The sequence below is a fragment of the Brachypodium distachyon genome, chromosome 1 (genome assembly GCF_000005505.3).
Source record: "Brachypodium distachyon strain Bd21 chromosome 1, Brachypodium_distachyon_v3.0, whole genome shotgun sequence".
NCBI classification, from domain to species: domain Eukaryota; kingdom Viridiplantae; phylum Streptophyta; class Magnoliopsida; order Poales; family Poaceae; genus Brachypodium; species Brachypodium distachyon.
Window position 1 is genome coordinate 31456211 of NC_016131.3, and position 14102 is coordinate 31470312.

The 14102-nt window shown below is 47.1% G+C and overlaps 1 pseudogene; it reads right to left on the reverse strand.

Annotated features, from left to right (window-relative positions):
- Positions 1-1226: 1226 nt before the first annotated feature.
- Positions 1227-7042, reverse strand: LOC112270034 (annotated as a pseudogene).
- Positions 7043-14102: the final 7060 nt, after the last annotated feature.

Genomic DNA, 14102 nt, shown 5'->3' on the forward strand with positions numbered 1-14102 from the left:
TTGTGAGCCTGACGGAGCGAGAGATATGGACAAACAGGCCAAGTTGATGGGTCATCGAGTCAGGGCTACTGGACCAATTTTGCACTTGGTCTTTTTTTTTCTTACAACAGGGTTCATCCGTTAATCCTTATTGATCAAAGAGTCCACATTTCGCTAAAAAAAATCAAAGAGTCCACATATTATATAATAAAAATAATATTTATTTAATTAAAATATTAACTGGGCGACCCATTGGATATCCATGAGTATAAACCTATACCCATACCCTATCCATGAGTAATCGGGCAATCCATCGGGTGCACCCATGGGCATAAACGTCGACCCATATCCTACCCATTTGGGTTAGATATCTGCGGGCGAGTTGCCACATTTAATACTTGCCGGCCATATAAAACGGACTCCGGTCGTCACGCAGAGACAGGACTACGAGCAGACAGATAGCCGAGAGGCCAATGACGTCAAGTCGTCTGAACTGCCCACAAGTCAGATCCGCCGAACAACTCGAGCAAATAATTGGAAAAAAAATACATGTGCACTGCCAGTTTATTAATTAGGCTTGATTTAATCTAATATTAATAAGCTCCTTTAGAAAACCAGGAAAATCAAAATAGTCATACTCAACAAAATAATCAAATGTCTATACTCATAAACGAACATCCAGATGCCAAAACATAAATTTGTTGCTCCTTCTAACTCTTTGTTTTAACTGCTGAAGTGAGATAGTGGAGAGAACTAAAAAATTAAGTGATTCCGTCTCAAAACTTTTTTGACCGGGTGATGTTATATATTTTTCAGAAGGAAGTGTATTGTTCTATTTTGAGAGACTAGAGCATAGAGACACAATCTTCGAAAGAAATCTTTTTAAAGGGATATTTGGTAATCGTTAAAGAAGAGCAAAGTGAGGTTTTGATGCATATTTTTTAATGTATCATTTTATTTTGTTGTTCCGTTGCAACGCACGGGCATTTCAGCTAGTTAATTAAAAAAATGTAAATGAATACATACATCTTAAAAAAAAGAAATGCACGACTTCATTTTTTTATTGTTAAGGTCAAGCAGCCAACAATATGCAGACTTGAAGGTCAAACAGGTGACAATAAGATGGGCTTGCTGAGATGGTACGCTTGCATGTTCAACAAAATTGGCATGGGAAGTGACGACGAAAGTAAACTTTTTAAAATATGTACGTGCACATCAATAACTGAGGGAGCAGCTAGCTTGCTCCATCACGTAGTAGTCCTTGGGACGACGCGGGGAAGAAACGGATGCTTCATGACGACGGTGAAATCCAGCTCCTCGGCCCTGTCCAGCTGCTCCCCCTCCGACGCTGACGACAGCCACTCCAGGTCCCTTACCAGGCTGCCAACGAAGTACTCCACGTGCAGCGTGCCCAGCCTGTAGGCGGGGCAAATCCTCCTGCCGGCGCCGAACGGCATCATCTTGATCTCCCTGCTCCCCGTGACATCCACGTCATGGCACCGTCCACAGCTTGTCGTCGCGGCCGAAGTCCACGGAAACTAAGTTGAGCTCTGCGCCCTTGGGCACGGCGTAGCCTCCGATCTCGGCACCGTCGCTGAGCACGGCGTGCGGGATGAGGACGTGGATCGGCGGGTGCAGCCGCAAGCCCTCCAGCACGACGGCCTTGAGGTACGGCATCGACTGCATGTCGCTGTCGCTGAGCTCCGGATTGGCTTTGACCTCCTCGTAGACCTTGGACTGCACGTCGGGGCGGTTCACCAGCTCCGCCATGATCCACTCGACCGCGGTGACCGTAGTGTCCGCCCCGCCGTTGAAGAACTCGGAGCAGAGGCTCACCAGCTCACCGTCCGTGAGCGGACGACCGCCTTCGTCCTCGGCCAGGCGCAGCGCCAGGAGGGAGTCAGCGTAGCAGCAGCTGGTGCTGGTCGCGCCGGGCTCTCGCCTGCTGGCGTGGATCAGCGGGAGCAGGATTTGCTCCTGTCTCCGTCGCATGGCCACGTACCGCCTCCACCTCTTCCAAAAGAGCCTCTTGGTGATTGCCAGCACGACGTAGAAGACGGGGAAGCCATTGATGGCGCGAGCGATCCGCAGCTGCAGCTCCTGGACCTCGTCGAGCGCCTCCGGGCTGAGCCTTGCGCCGAGGCACATGTCCATGAGCAGCTCGAACATCGCTCGCCGGAACACCAGCCTCAGCGGGACGACGTTGGCGCCGCCTGAGCCAGCCGGCAGGAGGAGTTGGCGGACGAGCGCGTCGTGCGCGCGCCGCCTCGCGGGGGCGAACCGGGAGGCCAAGCGCGTCGCCTCGGCGGACAGGTTCCGTCGCACGAGGCTCCAGTAGGCGCCGTAGGGGGAGCTGCAGACGACGCGGGTGCCGGAGCTGAAGAGCCCCGCGGGCTCGGCGAGAGGAGGGCGGTCGGCGAAGGTGGCGCCGCCGTGGACGAGGGCGCGGTGCGCCACTCTGCGGTCGGCGACAAAGACGATCAGCGTGCGGAAGACGCGGACGGAGATGACGGGGCCGTGGCGCGCGTGGAGGTCGCGGACCAGCGGGCCCAGGTAAAGTGTCGCCAATAGCTTCGCGATGAAGAGAAGCGCCGGCGGGCCGGGAGTAAGCCCAAGCCCCTCCTTCTTCTGGATCCGCAGGCCAAGGCCGTAGAGCAACAGGGGGACACTGATCGAGGGTTACGATGAGTAGCACCACGGTGAGCTCCATTCTTGCATGCGCGTGTGGCTCTGAACAATCTCGCTGGAACCTCTGCTCGATCTGTGGTTTTGGTTCATGCTGCAAATGTAGTGCTCAGTCCGTCCAACAAAAAATGTCTCAAGTTTGTCAAAATTTAGATGTATATAAACATGACTAAGTGTATAGAGCATTCAAATTTGGTCAACGTTGAGAAAACTTCGTGATAGTATTGTGGTAGTATTGTATACAAACAGACAAGAAACCTTCCCTATAAAAAGAAAAAATATCCTATTCGGCAAAAGATATATAAAGATGCATAGCCAGCTGTTGTACGTACCCTGCAAGTTAAAATTAGTTAATGCAAATCATGAAACATGTGCTTCTCTCTCTCCCGTTCACGTCACCGACATTAATTAACTGGAACATCTCTATAGTTTATTTTTCCTTCTAAACGGGATCAGGGCATTTTGAAAGGTGAGCTGTCCATTTGGGAGTGTTTGTACAAATGAGAATATGGAAAATATATTGTTGTCTAATGGTAACATTTTATTTATCTCTTCATGAGTCTTTAACATGTAAATTAAGAAGACAAGTGAACAAGGTTTGGAAATTTTTTACACAAATGGGACTCGCTATACTCTCCCGGATTTGGGGAAGAAATGGGGGATGTGTATCACTTTTGGACAAACTATATGATACCCCGCGCGTGGTTGCGGCCTGCGTGAGATCTATATAGATATTACTTATTGAAAACACGTGCGTAAAGTAAAATAATAAAAATGTAAATGGCACCAAATTTGCACATGCTCAAGTTCAGTCGATATTTTAATGTTTCCATATAAATTCTAGACGTGTCTTGAGAAATTGATAGAGATGCCTCAATGATGGGGCTTGGAACAATAGAAACATAATTTTAGAGATGTGGGTGTAAAAATTAGTTTGCTAATATGTCGTTAGGTCTACTGTAAAGAAGAAAAAGAAGAAACAAATTCACACGAAAGGAAAAAAATTCTTGCGGCAATCCACCCATCTTCGTTGTGACGAAACCAATGGATCTTTGATGAATTGAAAATTTTCTGCTCCTCGCAAGCTCAAATATAAAAACCCACAATTACATTCCTGATGGCCAACCATTAACATCTCTTGAAGAAACAACATAAATCCAACAAAGTTAGAGTATATAGATAGGCCAAATGTAAAAATAGAAGAATAAATCTAAATGCTAATTGTACATATCCTGCTTGTTGCCTGTAGAGTTGCTAATATGTCGAAGCAATCAAGCGAATCCACATGCATCTTTATGGTCTTGTCTTCTGAAAAAACTAAGAACATGAGTTAGGGAAATAGCTTTATTTGCTGATGGCCAGATGTTGGCATCAGGGAATGCAACCTGGGTTGTGGCACCAGCTGTGGCGGAGCAAGATGGAACCGAATTGAGCAGAAAAGCTTTTATAAAGGAGAAGACAACGACTTTGCTCCCTCCAGTAAATTATTCTGCGTGACTTGAATTATGGAGGACATGAACATGGAGAGGGGACTGGCCAGGAATGGATTCTACTATTGCTATGAAGTGAAATTAGGAGAGGGCTTTGAGAGAGGATGGAAAAGGGCTTGAGCTGACGCGATCAGAAATTGATTTTATAGGCTGCGGAGGGAGATCGAGAGGTTGATGTCAACGGTTGGCATTCGGGGCGTGTCGGTTGCAAATGGAAATTGAGGAGGGAGATGGATTATTAGTGGCCTGAATCGGTTCATGAAGTGACGGGAATTAATTTCCTATTATCGGTTTTGCAAGATACAATTAATTAGATGAGATTTGAGGCTGCGGCGGTGATTCATGGCTGCAGGTGGGTGCGTTCTGAAACGCTCGAACGAACAGAAGAGGAAGATGATGGAGGTTGGGATGGAAAGCGCAAGCGCCCGAGCGGGAATGGGCCGGGGGGATCGGGTGGAGATGGGCCACGGTAGGGGGAGAAGAAAAGGGCCCATATCGCCGGAACGTACGATATCATGGGAAAAGAGAGTTGTAGGTGTACGTGCGATGATGGAGTGCGTCGAGACAAACCTGCCGTGGAAAAAATGATGACGTGGCTCTCTGATAAGGCAGGAAAATCAGGTAGTGGGTTGCCTCAACTTAGATATAGAGGATGAAGGTTTTCATTGGATTACATAAATTTGATCATGGACCCTTATATGGACAAATGGGGAGGATTTGTGGGCTTCCCTTGGAGATGCCCTTAGCAGCCCCAATCAAGCGACCCTTAAACAAAACAAAACCGTCGACGACAGTGATAGTAAGGCCTCTCCTAGTCGATCGACTCTTAAGTGCCGTATCATGTTGTACATCTCACTGAAGGGAATATGCCCTAGAGGCAATAATATTGTAGTATTATATTCTCACATTTGTAATTGATGTTTATATTTCTATGTTATAATTGGAATGGTTATAATTTAAGGTCCCTAGTCACGCCTGTTTAAATTTTTTGAAATAAATTGAGTTGGATCATAAGATATGTGCCTATCATGTCACAAAGTTTCAAATCGATGCATAAAGAAACAAAAAAGACAAATCCAGCTGTGAGTAAGTCGCAAAAAGACAAAAACACAAAAGACAATATTTCTGACACTATTCATGTTTGCATTTGTCTTTTTTGTTTCTCTTTGTGTATAATGAATTTGGAGTTGGAACTTTGGGACATGATAGACACATATCTTATGAACCCACTCAATTTATTTTGAAATTTTTGAAAACTTTTTAGGTGTGCTACCGTACGTTGGGAGCATGGTAGCACCCTAAGGGGTGGGAGCACTGAATATCTTCTCGGGGCAGGGAGTAGGAGGACCTCGTGGCCAGATCTGTGCCGGATCCAGATGGCCAAATGGAAGAACAGATAATGGGATACTTGAGTCCCGGGAGCTAAAATCCATGTCTGACCTCGTACTCATTTTGTACTAATGCAATGATTCCATACAATTGTGCTATATTGAAAGCAAGCTTATCTAGCGGCATGATTTGGGTGGAGAAAGAGGAGAAGAGAGGGAGATCGGGAGACTACTTGTTAGTTCTATCGTCAAAACGCCAACTAGATTGCCGTGTGGGCCATCATCGTCAGTTTTGCCATCAAACCGTCTAAACGAACCGAGTTAGTGTTTTTAGTGATTTGCAACCACAACAGTGAATAGAAAAAAAAATTCATAGAATGGTATTAAAGTGAAATCCTAATCGTTAATGTGGTTTTTTATAATTTACCGAAAGGAGTAAGTGTCATGAGTACTCTTTTTTTTTACCAAAGTGTCATGAGTACTCAATGGAGGGGGGTTTTGTTCAAGTGGAAGATGAGAAGGTGTTCAGCTCAGGGAAGCTGCAGAGACTGGGCTGGAGGTTCAGGGCGGTGGAGGAGAGTTTAAGGCCCCATTCTTTTCGGCTGGAGCTTCTCTGGAAGCCACCTTTAGCTGAATTTCTCGCAGGAGCTGCTGCCCAGAGAACCCCAGAAACTGTTATAACCCCTTCTTTTTGGCTTCTGCGATTTCAGTTTGAAACAGAGAAAAGACCATCGTTTTGTTCATCCATTGCCAAGGTGCTACCAAAATTGTTCCATCCAATAATATTATTAATCTAAGTCTCTAAACAGACATCAATCAACAATCATAAATTATCCCATGAACCAAACAACAATTAACACCAACATATTGAGCTTGAATCTTGGTAGTTTCTTAGGGCTAAGCAAACAGCAAACCCATTAACCAAACAACGATCAGAAAATGTGCCAATCAAAACCAACAATAAAAAACAACATCAATCAGAAATCATGGAAGGAACACGGGAACGACGACGAGCAGAGGAGGTCGGCCAGGCGGAGTTTGGCCACGGGGATCTGACGGAAGGAGGATGGCGGCGGAGATCTTGGCTTCAGCTGCGGACTGCGTGCTGTGGGCGCCATCTAGAGATGGGAAGAGGGGGCGACGAACGCCTGGCCGGACAGCCACCGCCGCCGAGCTCTGGGGAGAGTGGAAGATGGACAGGCGTCGGATCCGGCGTGTTCGGGGAGGGTGGCGTGTCCGGGGAGGGGTGGGGAGGGCGGCGCGAACGGAGGGGATGGGGAGGAGGGTAGCCGCCGGAGGGAGGAGGGGATGGGTAGGAGGGTGGCGCTGACGGAGGGGATGGGAAGGAGGGCGGCACTGCTGGGACTGGGAGTGAGCGAAGGGGATGAGGAGGAGGAGATCGGGTGTCGAGCTGAGGTCGCGGGGTTGCGAGAGCGAACCGTTTTCTTTGCGGGAGTGGAGGCGGTGGCAATCTAGCCGTAAATTCGGTGTGCCCTTGTGGTATTTCCATAAGACGCAGGTGGAGAAGCCCCAGAAACTGGTCTGGACCAGTTTCTCCATTTGCACTACGAGAAGCTGCAGCTTGGGAAAAAAGCTCTCAAGAAATTTTCCCTTCTTTTCAGATTTTTTTTTGACAGGGAAAACAGCAGGAGAGGCTCCTACTGCGCTTGTATTAGAGGGGTTAGAAATTGTACAGGTTACATAGGTTAGTGAGAAAGAAAAAGGATCCGAGAGGAAAGGCCCTCCTGGATCAAAAGGCTAGTTCCTGTAGAAGATGTGCGAGCTTAGCGGTGAATTTCTCGTTAAGTGGATCGGTAGGCAAGTTTTTGAAGCTCAGAGTTAAGACCGATTTTCCAGGTAGTGACAGAAAGGGCAATGTTATCAAATAGCTTAGCGTTTCTCACTTTCCAAAGCCCCCAAGAAGCCAGAGCGAAGACCTCCCAAAACAGTCCTTTGTGCCAAGCCCGATTGGCATTTAGGAGACGATCCGACAAACGCAGATTCATGTGCCACTGAATGCCCAGCTCAAACCAGCACTGCTGACTGAAGGAACATGCGAAGAAGAGATGATCCAGATCTTCCTCCAGAGGTGACTGGCAAAGTAAGCAGGACCAGCCTGAAGCAATTACATAATGTCTGCGCCTCAACATATTTCTTGTGTTCAGCCGATCCATCAAAAGGAGCCAAACGAACACTTTGTGTTTCACAACACATTTACTCTACTAGAAGTGCATCATAACAGGGTGCTTGGGCAAGGTATCAAAGTAATGAGTGTAGAATCTACTAGCTGTGAAAGGCTTCTGCCAGAGATAAGTCCAGGCGTCATGCTCGCCATCACTTGTCAAGGTGGTATGAGTCAAAATCTGCCGAAGAGCTGTGAATTCAGTAAAGGCAAGGACAGAAAGTGGAGCTTGAAGAGAGGGAGCATGCGGCAACTCATCGATGAATCCCTTCACTGTAATATCTTCATGAATGGCAAAGGAGAAGACTCTAGGGAATTCTTCAGAGAGGATGCGTCCATTCCAAACATCCTTCCAAAAAGTACAACTATTTCCAGAAGCTACGATGCAATTGGAGATCCCTCTGAAAATAGGGTTCGGCTTGAAAATATCACGCCACCAAAAGGAGCCACAAGGAGCAATAGCGTGAGGCGCAGTCCTGGTGTAATAAGAATTCCACAAAAGATGCACCTAAGGAAGGTCTTTCTTATTGTAAAACTTATCCAAGTGCTTGAGAAGTAAAGCTTTGTTCTGAACTTTGAGATTGAGGACGCCCAAGCCCCCACAGGCTTTCGGTCTACACACCAAGTCCCAAGCTGCTAGGGATTGGCATTTTTCTCCAAGTTCAGTTTGCTTACTCCAGAGAAGGTGACGGCGGGCTTTGTCCACATGGTCTAAGATTTTAGTAGGAACTTCCAGTGAACACATAGTGTAAGTGGCCAACGAAGAGATAACAGAGTTGAGAATAGTAACCCGGCCACAGTCGGACAGAAGAACAGAGGTATTAGACATATGTCTTTCAATACGATCCACCAGCGACATGAAGTCAGAGAGCAACGGACGAGTGGTTCCCAAAGGAAGACCAAGATACATGAAAGGCATGGATCCAATGACACAGCCAAAATCAGTGGCCAGCTCAGCTGCATGTTGGTCAGTGATGTTCATTGGAATGATCTGAGATTTATGATAATTAACTTTCAGCCCGGTAGAAACAGCAAAACGATCAAGCACAGATTCAGGTGTCTGAGCTGATGGACACAGGCAGGCAAGATCAGGATGGTGTCGTCCGCGTACTGTATGATAGGGAAGTCCTCTGCACCAATAGCAGGAATGGGAAGAGAGAAGTGTCCTAGTTGAAAATATATGTTAATAATATCCTCGAGCATATCAGCAGCAAGGACGAACAACAGGGGGGACAAAGGATCCCCTTGCCGCACCCCATGTTTGCAGAGGAACTGTCGCCCTGGCACACCATTAAGCAAAACAGCAGAAGAGCCAGAGGAGAAAATTTCCTTGATCCAAGCACACCACTGAACATCAAAGCCCTTGTATTTGAGAATAATCCAAAATAACAGAATGCTCAATGGTATCGAAAGCTTTCTCGAAGTCCAACTTTAGGACCACAACTCCACAGCCAGAAGCTTGACATTGATGGATATACTTGAAAACCCAGGCAAGGCAGTCCTGGATCGAACGGCTTTTCAAAAACCCATACTGATTTTTGTGAATGATCTTCAGAATCCAAGCTTGTAACCGATTAGCAAGAATCTTAGTGATAATCTTGATGCAGCTATTCAATAGAGCAATGGGTCTGAAGTCGTAAGTAGTTTCAGGGTCCAGCTTCTTAGGTACCAAAGTGATAAAAGAATCATTCAAAGCCTTTAGACCAACTTTCCCTTCAAAGAAATCCATACACATCTGACAGACATCCTTCTGAATAATTGGCCAGCACAATTTGAAAAACATGCTATTGAAACCATCCGGTCCGGGCGTCTTGTCAATGGGAAGGAGTTTAACAACCTTCTCAATCTCATCAGTAGTGACCAGGGAGGAGAGGCATGATAAACCAGGAACTCTGGTGCTAAGGTCTCGCAAATCAAAGAGCATAGAATGATCACATGTCTGGCCCAAACGCTCCTTGAAAACTTGGTAAAAAGCAATTTCCTTCTGTGAATGCGTTTCAGCGATGGTGCCATCCGACAACTTAATCTGTGCAACATTATTGCGCCGATACCTCTCAGTGGCGACGGCATGAAAGTATTTTGTGTTTTCATCACCAAGTTTGGTCCATCGGACAGTGCACCGCTTGCGCCAAAACGCTTGCCTGTAGGAAGTGAGCCAAATGCAATGAGTCTTGATGATAGTTTTGAAGTTGTATTCAGGTGTAGTCAGAGTTCGCTGATCCTCAATGCCATCGATGAGCAAGATTGCTTGGTTACAATTAGCTATCAGCAGAGATAGCTTAGAAAGAGACTTGCTCCAATTCTTGAGACCTCGACGTACATTTTTGAGCCGAGCAACCACCACTGAAGTAGAGTCACGAGCACGTACTAGCAAAAGCCAACTGTTCCTGACAGTGTCCATGAAGCCCGGGTGGGAAGGCCGGAAATTTTCAAAACGAAATAAGGAGCTCTTAGGCACTTTTGATTCAATCTGAACAAGGATGAGTGTATGATCAGAGACATGTTTGGCCAAAGGAACCGCAGAGGTGTGGGGAAAGACAGAAATCCAATCAATGGATGTCAGTACCCAATCCAGATGCTCCATGAGGGGGGAGGTTTGCATGTTACTTCAAGTAACGATCTTCCTTTTATTGGAATTTCTGATAGAAGATGAGATCGAATGATATCATTAAAAAGAAGCATGTCCTGAACATTTCCACCCGGCGCATTTCTGTTCTCCGAGGAACGAATGAAGTTAAAATCCCCAATCAGCATCCACAGACTATCACGAGGAATGTCTAAACCATATAACCAAGTCACAAAAGTTTCTCTGTTCTCTCCAGTGCAAGGACCATAAATATTGGCCAGATAAAAAACTGACAAGAGGTAAACTGGACCACAATGCCAAAGATTTTCTCACATAAAACAACACCAGTGAAGAGGTTACTATTCCAGATCGTGACAAGACCACCCGAAGCCCCATCAGAAGGAGTAAAAACAAACTTGTCCAACCGCTTAGAGCAAAAAGTTCGCAGGAATGAATGATCAAAAGAAGAACATTTTGTTTCTTGCAAGCAGACAATAGCACAACCAGAAGGATTAATGTGAGTTTGTAAAGCACCACGCTTAACATTAGAATTCAAACCACGCATATTCCAGTTCAACACACTCCAAGTTTTAAGCATAATGAGAATAAGAGGCTAAAGGATGAGTAAGCAGTGGTGGAGCCAAAAGGTGATCAAGCAGAGGTGGAGCCATCCCTCTCAGCAACACGCTCTGCCTCAAGAGCTTCAATGGTGACCTCCTCAACAGGAACACCACACACCTGAACAACAATGTTCTGCAACAAAGCAACCGGAGTTGGCGGGGGCGCCTGGAATTGCTGCCTTGGCTTGACTTGAGAAACTTGGGATTTTGAAGCACCAGCCACATGAACCTTGAAACCATCAAAAAATTTAGCATGAGGACTTCTGAGCATCGAAGGGTCAAGGGATATAGAGGCTTTGGCAGGCCGGTCCCTCTTCTTCAGCGAAGTAGTGACAGTGCTATCTGAATTAACTGAAGAATCGCCCAGGTTGTCCAACTCAGAAATCACAACAGAAGATGGAACAGGCATAGCAATTGACCGCACCGTGTTCACAACAGGACTATCTTCATAAGAGACCCTCCGGGCAACACGTCACGTCACCATTTCCATCAAAGCAGGGCAAACAGCTGCAGGCCGATCAAAAACAAGATAATCCAACAGACAAGAAGGTGCCAAGCGAAGCAATCTTGAACCCCAACAAGGATCAGGTGCAAACCAGCTTTTAAAAGTAGTGAAAGCCATCTGGAAACGAGCCATGTCAAAAACAGACTCCTTGCCACCACAAGATCCATAGAAACAACAGTATCAGAAGCAGGGCTAAACAGTTCTAAAGAAGAGTCAGAACTAGAGTCACTAAGCATCTCATGCCAAGCTGAAAGAGGGTATCAGTGATGTTATTATCCGGCACCAAGCCATCAGAAACACGTAGGCCCAACTCATTCAGCCAAGCTCTATAATTGACCTGACCAGCAGAAGGGAATTTAGCCTGCATGTCATCACTATCAGAAGAAACATCGTGCTCTGCATCTTGCACTGCATTACCAGTCGGGGCAAAACCATGTTCCTGAAGCCATTGCTGAGCTCTGTTATGAAAGTGTTGTAGTGCAGTAATATGGTGTCCATGCCAAGGATGTGGGACACCATTCGCAAGGGGGGGGGGGGGGTCTTCAAAATCTGCTGCCAAACCCTCATCATGCATCTGCATATTCCAGTCATCAGAGCGCAGAAGGTAGACAGGAATAGTCCAGGATCTACGACGACCACCAATCTGACTCATGACAATACTCTTGGGAACTAGACGTTTGGCCTTAATCCAGACCTTGGCTAAAACAAGTGATTTATTGCCCCGGGGATTGCACCAAATATCCATCTTACCAAATGAGGAAGCAGCCTTGTCAATCCAGAAATTATTCTGATAATCCAAATGAAACGCAAGAAAGAGAATCCAGGTATCTCTACCCAGTGCTGGCTCACGCATGTTGCGACCCTCATCATGATTAACAAAGTTCACAGACAAACGATCCTCAACAAGCCAGTTATGAATCGGCCACCGATGCCCAACAGCATCATCTCTCTGACCAAGATCACCAAACTTAACTAAAGCAAGACCTAACGCACTATCCGACACTTGCACAATCTCAAACCCATTCGCTTCCATCTCAGCACGCATAGCAGCTCTAGCTTGGTCACGAAGGTGGAAAGGAACCTCAAAGTTTGTCTCAGCAATAGCAAACCTGTCATGTCGCAGCGGGGGAGAACCACCAAGCGCCAGTTCGACCCGCACCACACGGTCCAGTGGGCCATTGTCAATGGCCATGCCCCTGGGCAGAAAGGGGACGGGATTGGTTGGGAAGTTCGCCATGAGCGCCGAAGTGGAGCTCAAGACTTTGGGAGGGGTTGGGGGTTTCAGCGGAGGAGCGCAAGCTGTCCCATCAGGGGGTAACTCTTTCTCCCTGAAAATCCTAGTCTTACCAAAGTGCAGAGATCGACAACCCACAATAGAGTGCCCATAGCGATAACACCACTGACATCTGGGGTCATTTACACAGCCATCAGCCCGATGTCCCGCAAGCAGACACCGTGGGCAGGGGCGGTGGGCAGTAAGGAAACTACTGCTGGAATCCGGAACGACCGCCTGCGACACCGTGGATTCCAAAGAAAGTTTCACTTTCCATGCTTGCAAGACCATGCCCAGGACGAAAACAGCTCAAACAATACCATGCCCAGAACAAAAACAGCCCAAACAACAAATGGGATTCTGCAAGATTTCTTAGTATGGCCCAGTTGGAGACAGTAGCCACAGAAATTATCAAATTGGCCCACAATCTATTGACTGTCAACTGGCGAATATCCTGCCTCCCTGAGATCACGCACGTGATCAAAGGACATTTCCAAATCATCTGAACTCTTTCCAAATCGTAGAGGAGTTGCCGAACTAACGATCCTCGCCGGAGAAGAAGAACTCATCGGAAAAGAGAAAGAACCCAAAGCCAGCTCCTTGACGTTGGTAAAAGCCAATGAAGAATCCCTGGCCTCTGCTTGCCGAGATTGTTCAAGAAAAGTTAATTTGGAATTAATAGCCATCGAACAATTGGACACCAGAGGGCCTTTGGCAAATTCAGAGACGTGCTGAGCAGTCTTTCCATGAGATCGAGATTTACTAAGGGACCAATCAGACTGCCCAACGCCAATACGATTGAAAATAGAGGAGCGAACAGTGCCATGGAACAAACCAAAGCTGCAGGAGAAATCCGGGCAGGAGAAGGAGTGCAGACCATGAATGAAATGCCCTATGCGATTAGTCGCCGCGGCAAACTTGAACCGCTGCTCACAGATCCAATGCACATCAAAAGCCTCCGCCGAACACCAAGGCAGCATTGAAGAGCGAATCCAACCGAATCCAAATCCAACTCAAAAGAGCAATTCAAGAACGTGACGACGAGGAAGAAGGGCGGGCCCGGTGTACCCGGAAGGTGGTTCACCGAGGAGTTGAAGCGACGACGCACCTGAGAGGCTAGACGTAGCCCAAACGAGAAGTCCCATTGGAGGAGACTATCCATGGCCACCGGCGATTAGGAGGAGCCGCCATGGCTAGCAAGGGAGCAGACGAGGGAGCCGCATCTCTCCCAGGCGGTATTTTTCGGCTTCTTGGGACCTATAAGCTGTCCAGAAGGGGGGGGCCTAAGGACAGCGTCGAGTCCTACATGGCTGCACGCATCCTGAACTAAGCTCTTGTTGGCTATGGATGCATACAGAAAAGAGTGATTTGCGAAGCGTACGTATCCTAATGAGTATCTCAGATTCTCAATAGCTAGCACTGCATGTGTGCGGAGACCCACTTTGCCTCCCGAGATCCGGTGCTCCCTATAGTT